This window comes from Trachypithecus francoisi, unplaced genomic scaffold (assembly GCF_009764315.1).
Source record: "Trachypithecus francoisi isolate TF-2019V2 unplaced genomic scaffold, Tfra_2.0 Lachesis_group2, whole genome shotgun sequence".
Taxonomy (NCBI): domain Eukaryota; kingdom Metazoa; phylum Chordata; class Mammalia; order Primates; family Cercopithecidae; genus Trachypithecus; species Trachypithecus francoisi.
This window is the reverse complement of record NW_022681465.1, coordinates 31,635,728-31,655,212: the sequence shown is the minus strand read 5'-3', so window position 1 is coordinate 31,655,212 and position 19,485 is coordinate 31,635,728. Positions and strand designations below refer to the sequence as shown.

Genomic DNA, 19,485 nt, shown 5'->3' with positions numbered 1-19,485 from the left:
AGCTAATTAGGATGTAAATATGCTGGATTTAAATATGGGCTCTTTATTCTTCTACCTTTAGTATATTCTAATTAGAAAAGAAATAGTCTAAGACTTACCTTGGAATCCCAGCTCACTTTGAAGGACCTTCTTTATTTGCACTGACAGAATATTTATAGCATCAGTGAAAATTTGCCTCTTTTTGCCTAAAGTCCTAACTGCAAGGCAACTTTGAATGACTCCTAAGTGAGTGCTCTGTCATAGCGATCAACTGTCAAGGAGCTTCCACTACTCTAGTTGGCTTTACAAGATCCTCAACAAACAAAATCCAAACAGGAATTAGTCAAATCTTCTGGTTGAAAATTAACATACCAGGCTTATCTGCAAAGCCGCCTAAATTTATATGAGAAAAAGTAGTTGAGGCCAGTTGTAACGAACAGTTTTGGGGTTAGGATGGGTGAATATTATTATCTAGATTTGAATAATTTTTCTTACATTCATGGATGGAATTTTCAGCCCTTAATTTTTATGACTCCTGGAGGCATTGGCCTTCGTGTAGATTCTACTCTATCACTATTCTTTGCGATTTCCTCTCTCTTATGTATCTTCCCTCTTCATGCTTCACTTTGTAAAAATCTTAATAGATAAAAAGATGATTATGATGCCACATGCCTTACAGAAGTTGAGGACAAAATGAAGGTACTTTCAATTAATATTTTTATCCACAGTACAATGTCATCTTTTATTCTGTGATCCCTTGTGTTCTCATTTTTTCTTTCTGTAGTTCAGCCAGGGGTACCACTCCATTAGATAGCCAGTACTGCAGTCCAAGAGCTCTGTCTGCATGAAGACTGAAAGTTCAGTCATCTTCCATGTGTTTCACACATCTCCAGGGAGTATTTTCCTTTTTTTATTCTATCCTCGTCTGACTTTGCACCTTTACTCTAAGCTACACTAACTTCAAATAACATGCTATCCCTGTAGCTAAACTACTCATCCCCATTGTAAACAGAGCTCCTTGTTTGTTTTTCTAAATACCAAAGTATGGTATTAAATAAAACTTGACCTAAAGAGGTGGGAAGAAAATAAAAGGTAAAATGATAGCCTATCATTGCTTTATAGTGAGGAATGCTGGCTTTCCACAAAAGTGTCCTTATTAGTTATTTTTCTCCTTACCTGATTTCTTACACAGAAGTTGTCCCCACATGTGGAAACACCATCAGAGAAGAAAAAGAAGAAAATTCATTTAGCATTATAATTTTTGCCTAGGAAGTTGAAAAACTTTTACATATTATGCAGACTCATTCCTCTAATTTGGCCCAAACTCTCCTTTTCAGAAAGGAAAGTAAGATTGTACCTTTGTATAACCACAGTGTCTAATAAAGCATGTTCCCTAAACAAGAGAATTCTCAAGAGAATACTGCTTTTGTTGAAACACTGTTTTGCTCCTTTACACTAGAATCTGTTAGTAAAGATTCATTCAAATTTTTAAAAGATTAAATAACAATATTACCAGAAACTGAACGTTAAAAGGCCTGTGTAATTAAAACAAATAAAAATATTATCATAAATTCTCATCAGAGTATCTACCTTAAATAAAGGTAATTAGAAGTATATAGTTGACTTCTCATTTTCCTTCAGAAAAATGTTTACCAAATGGACATATTGACCTAAAATGCATTTTCTGCGTCTGCTTCAAGTTCGTTTCTGCAGCCAGTTCTTTCTCAACATGAAGTAAAACTATGTTCAAGCCCAATCCAAAAAAAAAAAAAAAAACTTCAGAGCCAAAAATAGTTGTGGACTTTTTCATGAGTTAAATTTAAATCAAATAAATATATAAGTAGAGCAGTGTTACTATGAGGAAATAGGCCTATTTTCCAAAATTGTTTTCAAGAGAAATGTGATGGATAGGAAGAAAAGTAATCGTGTGTCTTGCTTTGGTCTTTCTAAGGTAAACCCTTCTTCTAACTCTATTTTTTGTCAACTATGCTAAGTGGATTTATTCTATGGAGTTGAACACAGAGAGACTACTGAAATAAAAGGTTTTACAAAACAGCTACTGCTATCTACCTTCTGGTTCTGAGCAGAAAGACTATTGAATATATATACAGAAGTATTAGTTTTCAGTCTACTTGAGGTAGAGTAATCTAATGATTCATTTTCAAATTATGTGGTTATTAAAGAGAAATGGACAGGGTTCTTAACTGTTCACAGATGAAAGCAATTACCACACCAGTGAAAGCACAAGAATTTTAGTGCATGGAAATTATAAGAAAGAACAGCAAGGACTGAAGATACTTTTTACTTTTAATTCAATGTATAAAATATTTAGAGTAATGGAATCAGATTCATTAAACACTTTTCAATTTGTATTAAATTGTAAAAAAATTATTGCAAAATCAATCTTCTATCTAATTAAAAAATCTTAATTCTAGTCTCTATATAGTGCTACTAATTGAACACACCTGAATAATTCATTTACTATAATTCACCTTGGTCATCATATAACAAAACTGGCCCTGACTAGAAACACCTAATTGTCCTCTCAGCAAATAATTTCTGGAAATCTGCTTTTGGCTATGCACAATGCTAGGTATAGGCACCTCAGCTTAATGAAACCTTAATATATAAATAAGAATAACGTGTACTTTAAGTTACTTATATACTATTGTATTAATCCATTATCACGTTGCTATAAATAACTACCTGAGACTGGGTCATTTATAAATAAAAGAGGTTTAATTGACTCACTGTTTCCCAGGCTGTACAGGTAACATGGCTGGGGAGGCCTGAGGAAACTTACAATCATGGCAGAAGGCAAAAAAGAGGCTGACACTTCTTACATGGCTGGAATATGAGGAAGAAAGTGAAAACAGAGGTACTACACAGTTTTCAACAACCAGATATCATGAGAACTCATTCACTATCACAAGAACAACAAGGGGGAAATCCACCCCCATGATCCTATCACCCCCCCGAAAACCCTCTCCTCCAATGCTGGGGATTACAATTCAACAAAAGATTTGGACGGGGAAACAAATCCAAACCATATCAAGTGTATACCTTGTGAAGTACATAGGGCAGGGTGGTGAAGCTAAATGCACAAAAATGGCTTTATTCAAGAATACTGCAATATGGGAGAGAGGCTAGAAGTCCATTGCAGCTCAACCACTCTGAAAACAAGAGCTGGAGAGTTATGAGCTGGGGTGTCGTGAGTTATATAAGCCACCTGTGTTTGCTACTTGGCATTACCCAAATAAAACTGGCAAGAAAGCTTTAAAATGATTTACATTTCAAAGGGAAAATAAATACAAGTTTTCTAAAGTAAAATCTCTAAGAAAAGGAAAGTCAAGCCAGGCTTGGTGGCTTATGCCTGTAATCCCAGTACTCTGGGAGGCCAAGGCAGGTGGATCTCCTGAGGTCAGGAGTTCAAGACCAGACTGGTCAACATGGTGAAACCCCATCTCTACTAAAAATACAAAAAGTTAGCTGGGCATGGTGGCAGGTGTCTGAAGTCCCAGCTACCAGGGAGGCTGAGACATAAGAATCACTTGAACCTGAGAGGTGGAGGTTGCAGTGAGCTGAGATTGTGCCATTGAACTCCAGTCTGGGTAACAGAGTGAGACTCCATCTCAAAAAAAAAAAAAAAAAAAAGAAAAGTAAAGAAAAGAAAAGAAAAGAAAAGAAAAGAAAAAAGGGAAGGCAGGAATAGAGTGAGAAAGTAAACGATCTAAAATATAATCAAACTGAGGGGAACATTAAGGCCATCTTGGTCAGTGAAGAGAAAATAAAAATTGACTCTAAGCAATTTAAATGAGTGATGCAAATTACATGGATAAACTTAACTGAAGCATATATGGTACAATCATGTTTTTGTTCATTTTTATTTCCTTTTGAGTATCTATTCATGTCTGCAAGCAGTGGAAATCAAAAAATGGCAGTTTCACTTGTCACAAGAGTGGATATCAAAATGAACGATATTTACACTGCATGGATTACAGTAAAAATTTAAAGGTGCTATGAAATTTATTTGGGCATATTATAGTGCTTCAGTTTACTATAGCTTTTCTAGACTGGGACTACACAGAAGACATTGAAAACTCTTTCTCATTATCTTCTACTTTTTAAAATCTACCCTTGAGGTTTTTGATGAAAGAAAGGTAGAAATGCATTTACTGTGGCCCTGTTGATGTTTAGCGTCACTGTAGACAACATTCTATATAAGAATCTTCTTTATATTTTGTAGGTATAGAAAACCTTAGAGAACACTAACACAGATTTTTTCTATACACATGCAGTTTTTTGGAGGAAGAAAAGGTATCTCACATTATAAGACATATTGCAAAAATAAAGTACAAAATGGCCAGATATTGTAGGAAAAAAAATAAGTATTTAAGACGATCTTAGTAAAAGTGCATTGTGAGAAGGCTCTATGATCAGTGAAATAGTCTGAAGAATGAAAATGATGTTGTTTTTCATAACTGTCCTAATATCAGACTGACTCTCATTGTTTCTCAGAATAAAATAATTGAAGCAATTTGTCCTCAAGACAGGTACTATATAACTCTATCTATTATTGCTGTTGTGAGTGTAGTCAAAAGTGTTAAAGTACAGTTTGAATGAAATTTTCCAGATGTATAAAGATTGTTGCTTCTTTTAGTAGTTGTGGAAACCTTGCTTGCCAAATTACAATGACAAATGGCAAACTATGTACTAGTCTGAGAGCTTCTTGTGAATTGCTGATGTCGTATTTCACATTGTGCACATATTAGGTCCCATTAAACATTTAAACACTTCTTAAACACATAAATAAGGGAATGTTCTTTGTATTTGGATCTTGGCAGAGTTTCTGTTCAGAAAAGGGAAATTAATCAATAGAGGTTTAATTCCCAGGAAAAGAGGAAATTTATAAACTAAAGCTATTTGAAAGTGTTTTGTTTTTCTCATAATTGTAGAGTTACCATGTAATTTATTGTTCATATTAGAAAACGTTTGTCCAGGACAAATATTAAACTGGACAGGACTCCCAATCATATGTTGAAGTTTCTATTACTCTACCCATTCTACAGATGATGAAACTGAAATTTATTTAGGGATCAGACTTGACTCTATATAAAGTATCTGATTATCAGATAAGAAATAGGCAAAAATCATTAGAGAAAATGTGTTTCCTGTTTCCATTTTGAAAAGCTTTGTGGAATGCGAAATTTTCAATTTCTCTTGCTCCCCCCAGCAAGTCCATTTGGGGACCACACAGGATGTTGCAGTCCTGATGGGAACTTCATTTGTCATCACTGGAAGCTTCTTTCATTTAGGGCTTTGTAAAGTTACAAGTGAATTAATTGAAAATAACCTGGTATATTTAAAATAGTTATAATTATATGAAATTTATAAGCCAGTATGTTTAAGCAAAAATATGTATTTTAGGGATTATAAATATGGTGTTATAGGGTCCAACTGTTAAATTTTCATTGTTCCCCTTGTAACCTTTCTATTCCCCAGGAATAGGGAAAATTGTAGCTAGGTGATTATTTTTAAGAAAATTGTTACGTTTCTTGTTCCGTCAAAATTTCTCCTCTTGTCTAGGTTTAGCCTACCATTTTCTGTGTAGCATGATGTTTGAGTTTTGCTGTTGTTTATCAGGAGTAGACATTTTGTTTTGAAGAGAATCATTTCACATGGGAAAATGTTCATGCTCCAAGTAAGAAAATATTATTTATATTATCTAGTTCTATTTTTAATTTCCCAGAAATTATACAGATCCTCTCTCTCAAATATAGTTAACAATATCTGCTACAGAATTGTGCTGTGTTTTATAGCACCAGGAAGGTATTATTTTGTCCCCCTGTTCACCTTCCTTTCCTTGTAATGATGATGAAAATCATGGGGAAAGTACATTTTAAAAGAAGTCTGAGCCAAAAATGAATCATCCATCAGGAAAAAACTATAGCTGTCTTCTTACTTAGTGTGTTGTACCGGTAAACACACTTCTTGGCTACAGAACACCAGAGTTTTAATATTGAAACATTTTATGTCATAAATTATACAGTTACACATTCAAAACTCCCTAGTTGGAAAATATTTGTGTTTTTTCCCCAAAGATGACAGATTAGCAGCTTTTAGGATGCCTAAGACATTTAGAAATAGCAAGATAGTGCATAAAGATCAACTCTGTGAGCTTTAATTCAAGAAGGGAAATGGGACTCCACCAGATTCATGAAGGACATCCCAAATCCTGGGGAAGAGAATGTGGGCAAACAGCCCCTGTGAAGGCATCTGCTTGATAAAAGTGAGTGAAGTCTTATTATGTGAGAGGGTTAGAGAGCCTCCCTCATGATTCACCTTTCCACTGGGGGTCTGAGCAACCCAGGACAAAGGAGAACACTGTGTTCCTCCTAAGCCATGGAGCTAACTTGGGAGGAGGCTTGGAGACCCTGAGACAGAAAGACACCAGGAAGAGCTGCAGGCATTTTCCCTAACCCAGGACCAAGAGTTTTCCCTAACCCAGGACCAAGAGCAGGATGGCATTTTTAATCCAGGCACATATGTAGCCAGGTGGAAATCCAAGCACAAAGCCATTCTTTGGTGAGCCAGCAGTGTGCCCAAATCAGCATTGTAATCTCAAGCCACAGATGGAGCACTTGCTCTGGAGTTGGGTAGGAGCCTCTACAACCAGAATTGTGGAAAGTGTCTGAGCACTAGGAACTAGAACTGTGCTGTCCTCGATAGCAGGCCTGGGGTGGAAGGAGAGCTACTACAGCTCCGGTTTCTCCTAGATTATAAGACATGCAGCCAGGGCCAGCTTGATAACCAGTAACCAGTCTGGGTGTGCCCTTGCTGGGTACCCCATTTGCTCCCCAGATATCCTTGTGCAGCAGAGCCCTCTCCACTCATCTCCCAAGCAGAATTTCAGGCATTTGGAGTACCACCTTGCCTAGATCAGCAGCCTGAGACACCCACTATTTCTGTGCATAGATTATGGTGCATTGCAGCCCTCTCTGCTCCACACCCAGGCAGATTTCTAGGCCTTCAGAGCACCTGCTTGCCTGGACCTGCAGCCTGAGCTCCTATCCTTCCTGGGCATAGGCCATGCTGAAGTAGAGCCCTCCCTGTTCCACATCCACACAGAACTACAGACATTCAAAGTGCTCCCTTGCCTGAATTAGCAGCCTGAGACACCCACCATTTCTGTGCACAGATCATGGTGCAGAGGGGCCCTCTCTGTTCCACATCCAGGCACATCTCCAGGCATTTGGAGCATTCACTCACATGAACTAGCAGCCTGAGTCACCCTACCCCTCCTGTGCAGAGATCCTGGTACAGAGGGTCCCTCTCAACTTTAAAGCCAGGCAAATCTCCAGGCACTTGGAGCACCTGCTCAACTGGCTCTGCAGCCTAAACCACCTCACCCTCCCCATGTGGAGACTGTGGTGCACTGACGTTTTATCCACTTCACACTTAGGCAGATCTCCAGCCAGGCAGAGCACCCACTCACTCAGATCAGCAGCCTGAATCACCCAAATTTTCCTATACAGAGACCATGATGAAGTGGGGCCCTTTCTACTCCATGCCCAAGCAGACCTCCAGACATTAGAAGTTTAGGCTGCACCCACTCCTCCTCACTGCCCCCGTGCAGAGAACTTGAGGTAGGGTTGGGGGAGACAGAGAGGAAAAGAGAGAGAGAAAAAAAAACAGAGAAGAGAGAGAGAGAAAGAGAGAGAGAGAGAGAGAGAGACTATACTACAGAACGTTGAGCATAAATAGCGTTTATATGAATGTGGTTACCTTCTTCTTCCTTCCCGTTTATTGAAGAATGTGGCTTTAGCCTTAACTTGTGTTTCTGAGTATAGACCAATGTGTACTTTAAACCTGAGGTGTCTGAAACTAATTACACCGTCCAGGATCTTCAATGTGCTGCTTGAGTTGAAACACACCTGCTAGGAGAAAGAAAAACTCTGGTATTATCTTTTCTGGGCAAGTTATAGAGCAGTACGTTGCTAAGTGCCACCTGAGTAAAAGGATTTATTGGCATGGAAACTACAATGATTCATTCACATTTTATTATAAGTTCAGCATATTTTTATAGTTTCCTTATACTTTCAGATAAAAAAATCTCTTTTTGAAGTTACTGTAAAACACATGGAAGAACATTGAGTTTGACAGGTGATCTGTAATAACAACAAAAAAGGAAAAAAACAAACAATAACACCACTTTTAGAATATGTAAAAGATAAAATGCAAAAGTATTTCATAAAATTTTGTGGAGAAAGACATTCACTAAAAGACACATACATTTGGCTCTAAAAATTCACAACATGAGACAAAGGACAAAGCCAGGGAGTCTATTTAATGTTTCCTGTCTCTATAGAAACTGCATGATTGATACACACCCCTTTTCTATTTCTGTGGTTACAGAACACAGAAGACCCTTAGAAAGCAAAAGGATAAAGAGATACACCTCTTAAGTGTCCATGGTGGTGAGTGGAGTCTGATGATGATAAGAAAAACGGATGCTCACTACTTCTTGACATTTCTTAGAGTTATGGAAAAAATGTTTAAGTCAGGGCTTGAGCTCAGAAGACAAAGGTGCTTTGTTCACAGGTGAGGACACCATTAAGCTAAACTGAATTCATAAAATCAATTTACTCAGACTCCACATTGAGTCATTTTACATGCATACCTTATTAGGTTTTGACAATTGAAGTAGAATAAAAAGTTTTAAAAGTTTAATAAAAAATAACTAATGTGTTCTTTTTTATATTTATACACTGGTGTCTCATTTTCTTCATTACATTTGTACATAGAAGAAAATAACATAATGTTTGGTACTTGGAGGAAATAAGATGGAATCAAACACATACATAGAGACTACTTTAGATGTTCAGGTGTTCTTTGCTTCTAGCTTCTCCAGGTAAATTTATTCTTGATGTTTTTTTCTCCAAAACACCAAAAGTTTAGAAGGTAAAAAGAGAAGAGAAGAAAAGGAGTCAGACAATTTCAATACTTTAGTAGTGAGAGAACAAAATTATTCACAGTCGTATAGGTTCTTAGCTTTTCTTCCCCATTGACATACACCAAACATAATACTGACAAAGAAATGAAGGACAAAGACATTTTGTGCCATCTCCTGAACTATTTCCTATAATTTCTTTAAAGTTAAAATTACTTAACATTACAGGGGAAAATGAATCAGGAAGTCACATGATGAATTAAATAGTATAGAGTACACTTACTGACGTACTCTGCTACTGAAAGTATCAGCTCAATTGGAAGTGAGCAGTCACCTAAGGTCTATGTGCTCTATTCTGTGTAGCTGATAGAAATCTCATGAAAATAATACAATTGGATTATTCTCCTTTAAACAGAAGTGCTTTGTCCTGTATGTGTGTATGTGTGTGTGTGTGTGTGTGTGTGTGTGTGTGTGTGATTTTTTCATGTGAACCTTCTTTGTGAAGGATTATTGATTTATGACTTTATTTATAACACCTTTGCCTTAACATTTCCTCCATGAATTAACTCCTAGTTTTGAAGGAATAAAAGCAACTCTTGTGGAAGATTTGTCATCCTACCTTCTTTTCCACTTATGCATATTTCAGTGGAACAGTTTTCCTGGGAGGAAACAGTGAGATTTCACACTCTCAGATCTGAGGAAATGAGGTAGCTGTGGCAATGATAGGAACAGGTGTAGAAGGTAAATAAAGTGCTTTTTCAAGTTGGTGTTATGGGGAATGACAAAGCCCTCTTGAAATGCGAAAATGGTGTCTAACCGGTGTCTGCAGAAAGTTTAACTCAATAAAACATTTTTAGAGTCAGGATATGATCATTTGTATCAGTCATTGATGGAAAACGTAATATTAAAAATAAGTCCAGTTAAGAAAGCAAGAACAAATATACCAGCCTTTTTCTTCCTTGTATGAGACACTAATACAAGAAAATTAATCAAATCATATTAATATCTCCTTACTCAATGCAAATTCTTTCTTATTCTTATTTTTTGCAGTTTTAGAGTTGAGTGAGATAAGATTGTATCTGTGCAATAATATTTGCTTCATTATTTGAGGACAAAACCAGTCAATTTTTACAGAAAAAAAATTATCGGTAAAACTAGCCATTTGATATAAGTCTTCAATTCAGACAAAAAGTATGTTAGTAGTTTCTCCAAAAATAGTTTCATATATGTCTATGCCTGCATTTAAATTTTTGTGATAGCTTTAAAGCTCTTTAGATATTTTAAATTATAATTAAAATTGTGCATTCATTGTATGTAGATCATTAATGAGGAAATTTTAAATTGGTTAATTCATACAATCAATGTTGCTAACATAATCATCCACATGTTTTGTATTACACCAAAATTACAAATTTATTTATAATCTTAAAATCTGAAAAATGAGGAAGAAGAATGATACCTGAATTTTTACATGTGAATTCCAGGACTTCTTCAAAAAGGTATTCCAATAAAAACATTTGGTTTTGCCTTCCTCTTCCAATATTTTTATCTAGATTTTATTTAGAAATTCATCATGAGTCAATATGACTGTTGATATGATATTTGTGGTGTGCATGTCATTGCTTATTCAACAAATAACTTATCATTCTAGCCATTTAGCCCATTATTTGTCTTTATGGTTGGCTTTCTATAAGGCAATAAAAAAAATTCGTGTGTTGTGAAATAAAAAATTCAGTGTTCAAGTAATGGTTTTACTCTTCATTAGATTATAAAAATCTTTCTTTCCTCTAAACCACTTATCAATTTGTTAATTTTCAAAATTGTTAAACACGCTGCCAAACTAAGGATAGTATGGGATGATGAAATGGAAAAGAGTGGACTTGAGTGGGGCAGTCCTGCTTTTGAATATGGCTTTTCCGATTCCTTACTGAGAGATTTTGGACTCATTAGTTATGTTGCCAATTTTTGATTTGCTCATCAAACTAGAATAAACATCTGTTTAGATTTTGTGGTAATGAGAAACAACATCTACAAAAACATAACCAATAATCCAGAGTATGATACATGTTCAATAACTGTTAGTACAAATATCATATACTTTTAATTTAATTAGATAAAGTTTTCCATGAATTCCCTCTCCATATTGTAAAGGAGAAGAAAGGAAAGAAACCTAATATATATTGACCATTTACTGCACTCCAGCCACTGTGCTAAAGTTAGAACTTTGATTTCTAATTCGGGGCACTTGGGATAATTTGGACACTCAGGTTAAATAAAACACTACAGTGTTTCTGCTGAACCTCCTCCCCAGTATAACTAATTTCATGGTGTTAACAAATAGGCCATATATCCCATGTCTTTCTCTAGACATAAAATTTCCAGAACTTCAGTTGCTACCACAACAAAAATGAACACAACTGTATTTTTCTGGATGTGTCAATCCCTTCCTGTTAACTGGACCAAGGCTATCATTTCATGGCCATTCGAAGATTGGGGAGAGTGGAGAGTAGGACACAACTGTGTATATGTCCCCAGCCTCCACAAAATTTATTCTCTAAGATTCTCTGTGTTCAAATCATTCTCTTTTTAATAATAATCTCTCTCTCTATACTATAATACAGATTATTGCATAATCGATATATAACAATTAAATATGTATATGTGTATCTCCAATATATAGAATTATAAAGTATCTATTATACATATTATATATTATTATATAATTATATGTTAAATAACATATAATTAATATGTTATATAATTATGTTATATATTATATATTTTATATATTTTACATATAACACATATCAAGTTTATACTATATATTATTATATAATATATAACATATTGATATATTATTATACATAAATTACCTATTATATTATATATATAATATATAGTATATTATAATAATTATAAATTAATACATGTATTTTATATAATTACATAATTACAATTATACATTATGTATTACAATGTATAATATATAATATGTACTATATATAATTACATATATGTATACATATATCATATATATATACATATCCCCCAACCCTAGGTATTTTTATGTGTGTTATCACCTTTAATAATTTTTAATACCTCAGACTGCCTCCTAAATTGCTCTTTTAAGAAAGAAAAGAAAATATTATTATTAACCACAAGGCCAGTTCTGTACAATTAATCTGCCAGATCTTACAAGACTGGAATAACTGAAGCGTTTGAATTAAGGATAATCTTCTAAAATGAGAAAATAGGATGTAACTGTTTCTGGTGGCTATTACATGTCATTGAGATCGAGTTTTGTTTACCAGTGCTAATAAATAGGAAGTAATAAGTATGGAATGAATAATCTTAGGCTATAACCCACAAAAAGCTAATAACTAAGAGTTATTCTTTGGATTTAAAACACTCAATTTTTGTGGGTATGTTAATGTACCTCACTTTCATCCAATATTCTGTAAGGCCACATTGCTATTTTATTACTTCTCTGATATATTATCTTCTACCTGACATTAAAACCTGTTCTTTTCTGGGTTCATACAGATTACTAATTAAGAAAAGGTACTGACTGGATGTATAGAAATTTCTTCTCTATTTTAATCAATGTTGAAGATAATTTGTCAGAGAAGTAATAAAATAGCAATGTGGTCTTATGAAAGTCATGAATTCAGATTATGACCACTTTTTGATCTTAGTAGATAAATATTTTTGTTGTATTATTTAAAAATACATAGCTTTTCCTGAACTCACCATTGCTGCATCTCTCAGAATTTTCCTTAAGGACTTTGTATGCCTTGTGTCACTTAATGCTTACACATTGCCAGATTTAGCAAATAAAAGTAGTGGATGCCTAGTAACATTTGATTTTCAGATGAACAGCTTTTTAATTAATTTACTTATTTATTTTTGACACTGGGTCTCACTCTCTCATCTAGGCTGGAGTACAGTGGCACAATCATGGCTTACTGCAGCCTCGACCTCCTAAGCTCAAGTGATTCGTCAGCCTCAGCCTCATGCATAGCTGGGATTACAGGGGTGGCTAATTTTTGTATTTTTCATAGAGACAAGATTTCCCCATGTTGCCCCAGGGTCGTCTTGGACTTCTGGGTTCAAGCAATCCACCTACCTTGGCCTCCCAAAGTTCTGGGATTACTGGAGTGAGCTACCATGTGCAGCAACATTTTTTTTTTTTTTAATTACAGATATGTCCCCTGCCATTTTGGACATGTATACATCAAAAAATACTACTTGTTTTTCTGAAATTCAAATGTAACTTGGTATCCTATATTTTATTTTGCAACCCTAAAACTACTTCAATGGTCAGCTACTGTTACTGATGATCCCCATTTTAAATAAAAGAAATTGAAGTACACAGAGATTGTCACTTGCTCAATGTTACATGGATATTTAGTATGTATTAAAATCCTACTAGTTTTATAGTCTGATTTCCTGGTTTCACCACTTCACCACTTTCTCTCTCAGTATTTCACCACTTTCTCTCTCAGTATCTACTCCTATGAGTTCAAAGACTGCCTGATATTATTACTGTGGTTCCTCTCAAATCCAACCCTCCATGACCTAATTCTATTTATTAAGGTAAAAAGGGGCTTATCCTTTAAAAGCTTATTCTACCTCATTGCTCCAAAATGAATGCCATTATTTTGGCAGCATCAGTAAAATATCACCAATATAAATAAGACCTACATTTCTCTTGAGAAACTTTCAGAGGTCAATGTGCCATAACTAGACACTGTTATGTGTCTAGTTGTATCATTGTATCAGAAGAATTGATTTCTGTAATGTATTCAGTGAACCTTGTAGCATCTCTCCAAAGTTTACCTGCTAATTACTACCTATTTACTTATGAAAATGCTAATCAAATATATGTGGATTTAAAAACACAGGGAAATTCCTCTTCAATTACCACAGTGGTTCATTCTTTTCACTGTAGAAAGGATGCAGTCTATGACAGTCAGAGTAGTCTGTGGAATTGAAAATTAAAAGGAAAAAGGAACTCCCTTCTATGTAAAAAGTAGTTTTATTGAGTGGAGTGCTGGGTAAGGGTGATAACATGTGTTCCACGTTGTCTGGGTACAGTAAAAGATTTTTATTTATCTTGTCTAGGATCACTTTAGACAGCTCCAAGTGACATCTTTCACATTATTAATTCATTGATATGGGTCCAAGATCCACTTTTTATCCGTAATGGAGGCAGGATAGAGGGTGATGCATACTCTTCACCTGGAGTGGTCAATTGGGGAACTGACCAAGGTCTGAGGTCCAGAAATATTAGCTGCTGATAGTGGAGACAATTGTCCCATGCTAAAGACAAAACAAGAAAAAATTATAAATATTCTGGTCACAGGCTATATAAGATGTTCAAGAGAAATCCGTAGATGCAGACTGGACAGTCTGTGGGTCTAAGTGACTGCCAGTTATCTCTGAGATACTAGTGTTATATGGTACTTTCTGTGCCAGTGGCAAGAGCCAAGGACTTGACAGCTCTGTTCACTGCCCTGGAAAACTGTCTACTCTTGCTGCCTTGGATGAGAAAGAAGACCTCACAATAGGGTACAACGAAGCTTAGAGGACAAGAAACCATATTTAGTAATGAAATCATTGTTCTCATCTGATGTGCCATTTTACACCTTCACTATTCTACTGGGGTGGTTTTTATATTTTTCTCTTTCCTACAGTAATATTTCAATCATATACATATGAGACACATTGTCTAGGATCCCAAATAATAAATGTTGTTTTGATAAAATACACTGCTGGTCATGCACAACACCTTCATAACTATAATCTCTTTTTCTCCTACATTAGAAAGTATGTCTGAGTGCCTGAGTGAGAAACACTTGTGGTAATTGAAGAGGAATTTCCCTGTGTTTTTAAATCCACATATATTTGTCTGAGTGCCTGAGTGAGAAACACTTAAAGTAATAGTCTTATAGAATTACAATGCTTGGCCGGGCGCGGTGGCTCAAGCCTGTAATCCCAGCACTTTGGGAAGCCGAGACGGGCGGATCACAAGGTCAGGAGATGGAGACCACCCTGGCTAAGACGGTGAAACCCCATCTCTACTAAAAAATACAAAAAACTAGCCGGGCAAGATGGCGGGCGCCTGTAGTCCCAGCTACTCGGGAGGCTGAGGCTGGAGAATGGCGTAAACCCGGGAGGCGGAGCTTGTAGTGAGCTGAGATCCGGCCACTGCACTCCAGCCTGGGCGACAGAGCGAGACTCCGTCTCAAAAAAAAGAATTACAATGCTTGCATTGTTTGTTGATTAATCTTTGATATTGCATAATGAAATCTGCTGTGATGGGATTAAAATGTAGTTCTCATTATATCTCCAACATGATGTATGTGATTTAGAAGTTGTTTAATGAATGTTTGTTAAAATAGCAACTAAATGGCAAACAATTATATACTAATCTCAGACTATCACCAATAAATACCACTTATAAGCAAGTGGTATTTATTATTTCACCATTAATACTTATTATTTCACCGTTAATAGGGGCTAAAAATTATTTTGAGGGTCAACAAATTAGTTAATGATGTGATTGGGGTGAAATATGGAAATAGTATAGTTTAAAGAGAAAAGCATGGTCTCTGAACTAGACAATTAGATTTTCATATGAATTTCTCCACTTTTGTTTGTGAAGTCAATGAGTAATTATTTAATATCTTTGAGGTTCATTCTTGTTGTCTTAAGGAGGAGGAGGAGAAATAGTGGTGAACTCAGTTGCTGGTACATAGTAGGTGATCATTAAATATGAATCCGCTTTCCCTTTCCTGAGTTCTTGTGAGCTAAATGCGTAAACAGAATGACCCATGATGATGGAACATACCAGGTTAAAGCTGTCTAGAATAGGGAAGTAAAAGGAAAATACAGAATATGTAGAAATTAAGTTATTTGATTATGAGGATAATAAGATAAAATATGCCAAAATATATTTAAACCATTTTAAATGCTTACTTTTGTATTCTAATGTTGCCTTTTCCTAAATCCAATTTTATAATATTCTAGTTTCAGGTGCAAAATAGAAATACTAAAATTCTCTTGGCATATTGGCAATGTTTCTTCTATTATCACACCCAGTATAATTCTTTATCTCAGTGATTCCACGTAGAAGCCAGCCTCTTTCTAGTTTCTTCTTTTGGAAACTATGTCAGCCTCTCTGAATCTCTCTGACTATCACATTCATCTTGAGCTTTCTGGTATGTTATGTAAAACAATACTAGCACCTTCTGTTTGATGTAGATAAAAATGACAGTATGAAAAGCTGACTATGAGACAAACTCCTGGCTCATTTGCAAAATAATAAAACACTTTCAGCTGCCTCATAGATAAACATTTTGAAACAAAGCATAGTTTGGGTCCATTATATATATATTTTTTTCTTTAGTATTTAGAGGTCTGAAAAGAACTCATGATAAAAGTGACATTTTTGGTAGTAATCCACTACCTACTTCATTAACTTCTACTTGATTGGAAAAGAATATCTAGACCGGAAAACTTTCTTTTCATTAAGAGACTAGGAATTTGGGTTAAATATTAAGAAATAATTTATGATTCTGGCTGGTCATGGTGGCTTACATCTGTAATCCCAGCAGTTTTGGAGGCTGAGGTGGGCAGATCACTTGAGGTCAGGAGTTCAAGACCAGACTGGCCAGCCCAATCTCTCCTAAAAATACAAAACTTAGCCAGGTATGGTGGAGGGTGCCTGTAATACCAGCTACTCGGGAGGCTGAGGCAGGATAATAGCTTAAACCTGGGAGGCAGTGAGCCTCCCAGGTTGCAGTGAGCCGAGATTGCACTATTGCACTCCAGTCTGGGCAACAGAGCAAGACTGTGTAAAAAAATAGAAAGAAATAATTTATGATTCTGAAGGATTAAAAGATAAAACGATCTCAGGTTTAACCAAATAAGTGTATCTTAACTTATGGGAATTAGGAAACCCAGTAGCTGTTCTCTTGAGGATAACCAGAAAGGCTGTTCCACATTTACCTCTACTTACCGTACAAGGCTAAAACCTTGAATTTTCTAGAAGTTCCTAGAATATGGTTCTCTATAAACAAAGAATGTCAATAACATTATAATATCAAATATCTTTGGAAGTTTATTTTTAGCATGCTGTGCATTTATATTCCAGGAGAGGACTCTAAGGAGCATCTGTAGAGGAATATCATAAAACTTACTGTGCGGCCTAACATTTATTGAAACTTCAGTTACGGAACGAGAAGGCATACACATATTTTCCCCTAATTGTAACTGCTATGTACAACTAAAAACGCTGGAAATAGGGCAGAGGGAAACAAAGGAACTCCAAAGGGTGATAGGCAGAATGCAAACTGATTTGGGATCCAAGCATTACAGAAAATGATCACCTGGGTCTGAGGTTTTCCAACACTCAAACTAGGAGCAGAAGGCATTCCAGGTAGGCCCATTTCTCTCTCTCAGACAAAATGGGAACTGTACATAAAACACCATGTTAGCCCTGGTAGATTTAGCAAGGGAAATTGATTGGGAGCTCCACTAACAATAAGTAGTCAGAGTGAATACTCTCTTTCCTTGCTAGTCCTGTGAATTCCCTACTGGGAATAGAGATGCTAGAGAAGCTGATGAGATCACAGAGGAGGAGAGAGAAACCTGCAGGAAGATGTAATGAATTATTATAGTTTTACGTTGCCTCAGGATCCATTTTGAGTATAGGTTTAATTTTCTTATACCAAAAGCAGGGTTTAGTCACCCTTGACAGTTTCCAGGTCTCTGCTTTCTCCCAGTTCCTCAATATTGACAATCCAGATATCTACCTTATACAACCACATCCTGGTGATCAGTTTCCTATGAGACAGCTAGATCAAACCACTTGTCTCACTCACCTACATATCATGTGTGGAATGTGCAGATGTGCCTCAGGGATCACCTCTCAGTCACAGTGTGTCTCCAAGGATCTCATACCTACTTGCTCAAAACCCAATTAAAATTCCCTGAGGAAAACCTGCTTGAGTAACACTTGGAACCCCATTCAAGGCTTCGTTCCACAGACCCCTCTCTCTTTAACTTGCTCCCCACCTGCTTGTTGAGAGTGAATGTCCCAGAAATCAGCCCCTCTTCCTGTTGGACCTGCAAGGTATACCACCCAACTTCTCTCTGGGAACTGTCAGTAATAAACCTGCTTCTGTTGTTTAATGTGTCGTGTTGTGTTGCTTCCTCTGTATTTTATCTGACAAACACACCTGAACCTAAATTCTTTCCAAGTTAGGGCTCAGTAAGAGAGTGATTATATGGGTAGATATAAACTGGACACAGGTCAGGCAAAAGCCATGAAAGGGTCTTCTAGAATAAACAAGTTTTATTTGAGAGGGACACCTAGTCACAGGTTGACACTTACGTATTAGACTGCTCTCCAGGATAAAGAGACTGTTCTCCAGGATAAAGAGACTGCTCTCCAGGATAAAGAGGTATCCCTTGAAGGGCACACTCTAAACATACACAACAGCCTCCCCTGAAGCCCTGTCAGGGTTATACTTTATACCCACTCTCAGGAGAGAAACCTCAAAATCAAATTAGAAATAAAAAATACAGCAGAGGCCGGTTGCGGTTGCTCACGCCTGTAATCCCGGCACTTTGGGAGGCCGAGGCAGGCGGATCATGAGGTCAAGAGATCGAGACCATCCTGGCTAACATGGTGAAAAACCATCTCTACTAAAATTACAAAAAATTAGCCAGGCATGATGGTATGCGCCTGTAGTCCCAGCTACTTGGGAGGCTGAGGCAGAAGAATCGCTTGAACCTGGAAGTGGAGGTTGCAGGGAGTCAAAATTGCGCCACTGCATTCCAGCTTGGGTGACAGAGTGAGATTCTGCCTCAAAAAAAGAAAAAGAAAATACAGCAGAAGATCACATCACAACAAGCAATTGGGGAGCCACTATCCATCCCCAACAGACAGACATTGAATTGTCACAGCAAGCATCTAACAGGGAAGATGTGTTATACCACAGTCTGAGGACTCGACTCCTCTCCTTCAGAATACACCAGGTGGCCACACTGGGGTCACCTTTCTGCCTCTCTAGACAGCATTAGCAAAGACCAGGGGGAGCACCAGTGGTACCACAAGTACCAGACAAATCGAAACAATATAGTGAAGTCTTTGAAAATTAAACTGTTATTGGAATCATAGCCCACATAAGTAGGCCATAACTTGTTTAGTAATTCTGAGCATCTTATCCTTAATTCTGGTGTTCAACTCAGTCCATCGTGCATTATATTTAGCCAATTCCTAGATTTAGAAAAGCTTACAGATATTATACATCAAAGAAATGGTTTGGAAATCAACAGAAAGCAGGTCAATGAAAAGGCTCATTTTGAATCTATGGAGAAAATGAAGAGAATGCCAAATGGGTAAGGTACTGAGTGTACAAAGAGTCTATTTGCCTGGAAATTGAAGCAAATAGCACTTCAGAGTTTGGGTCAGTGATATAGGCAGTTTTGTATGGCAAAGAAACAGGTTTTTGGTCTCAATTGTGTAACCGCTTTATAGGATCTTA

General features: G+C 36.4%; 1 long non-coding RNA gene across 1 annotated transcript in view; it reads right to left on the bottom strand.

Annotated features, from left to right (window-relative positions):
* Window positions 1-13,987: 13,987 nt before the first annotated feature.
* The window catches only part of LOC117064850, a 79,675-nt gene continuing 74,177 nt past the window's right edge, over window positions 13,988-19,485 (bottom strand). Inside the window, exon 4 of the long non-coding RNA XR_004429712.1 lies at window positions 13,988-14,251. This is a non-coding gene — a long non-coding RNA (uncharacterized LOC117064850). The remainder of the gene's footprint in view (window positions 14,252-19,485) is intronic.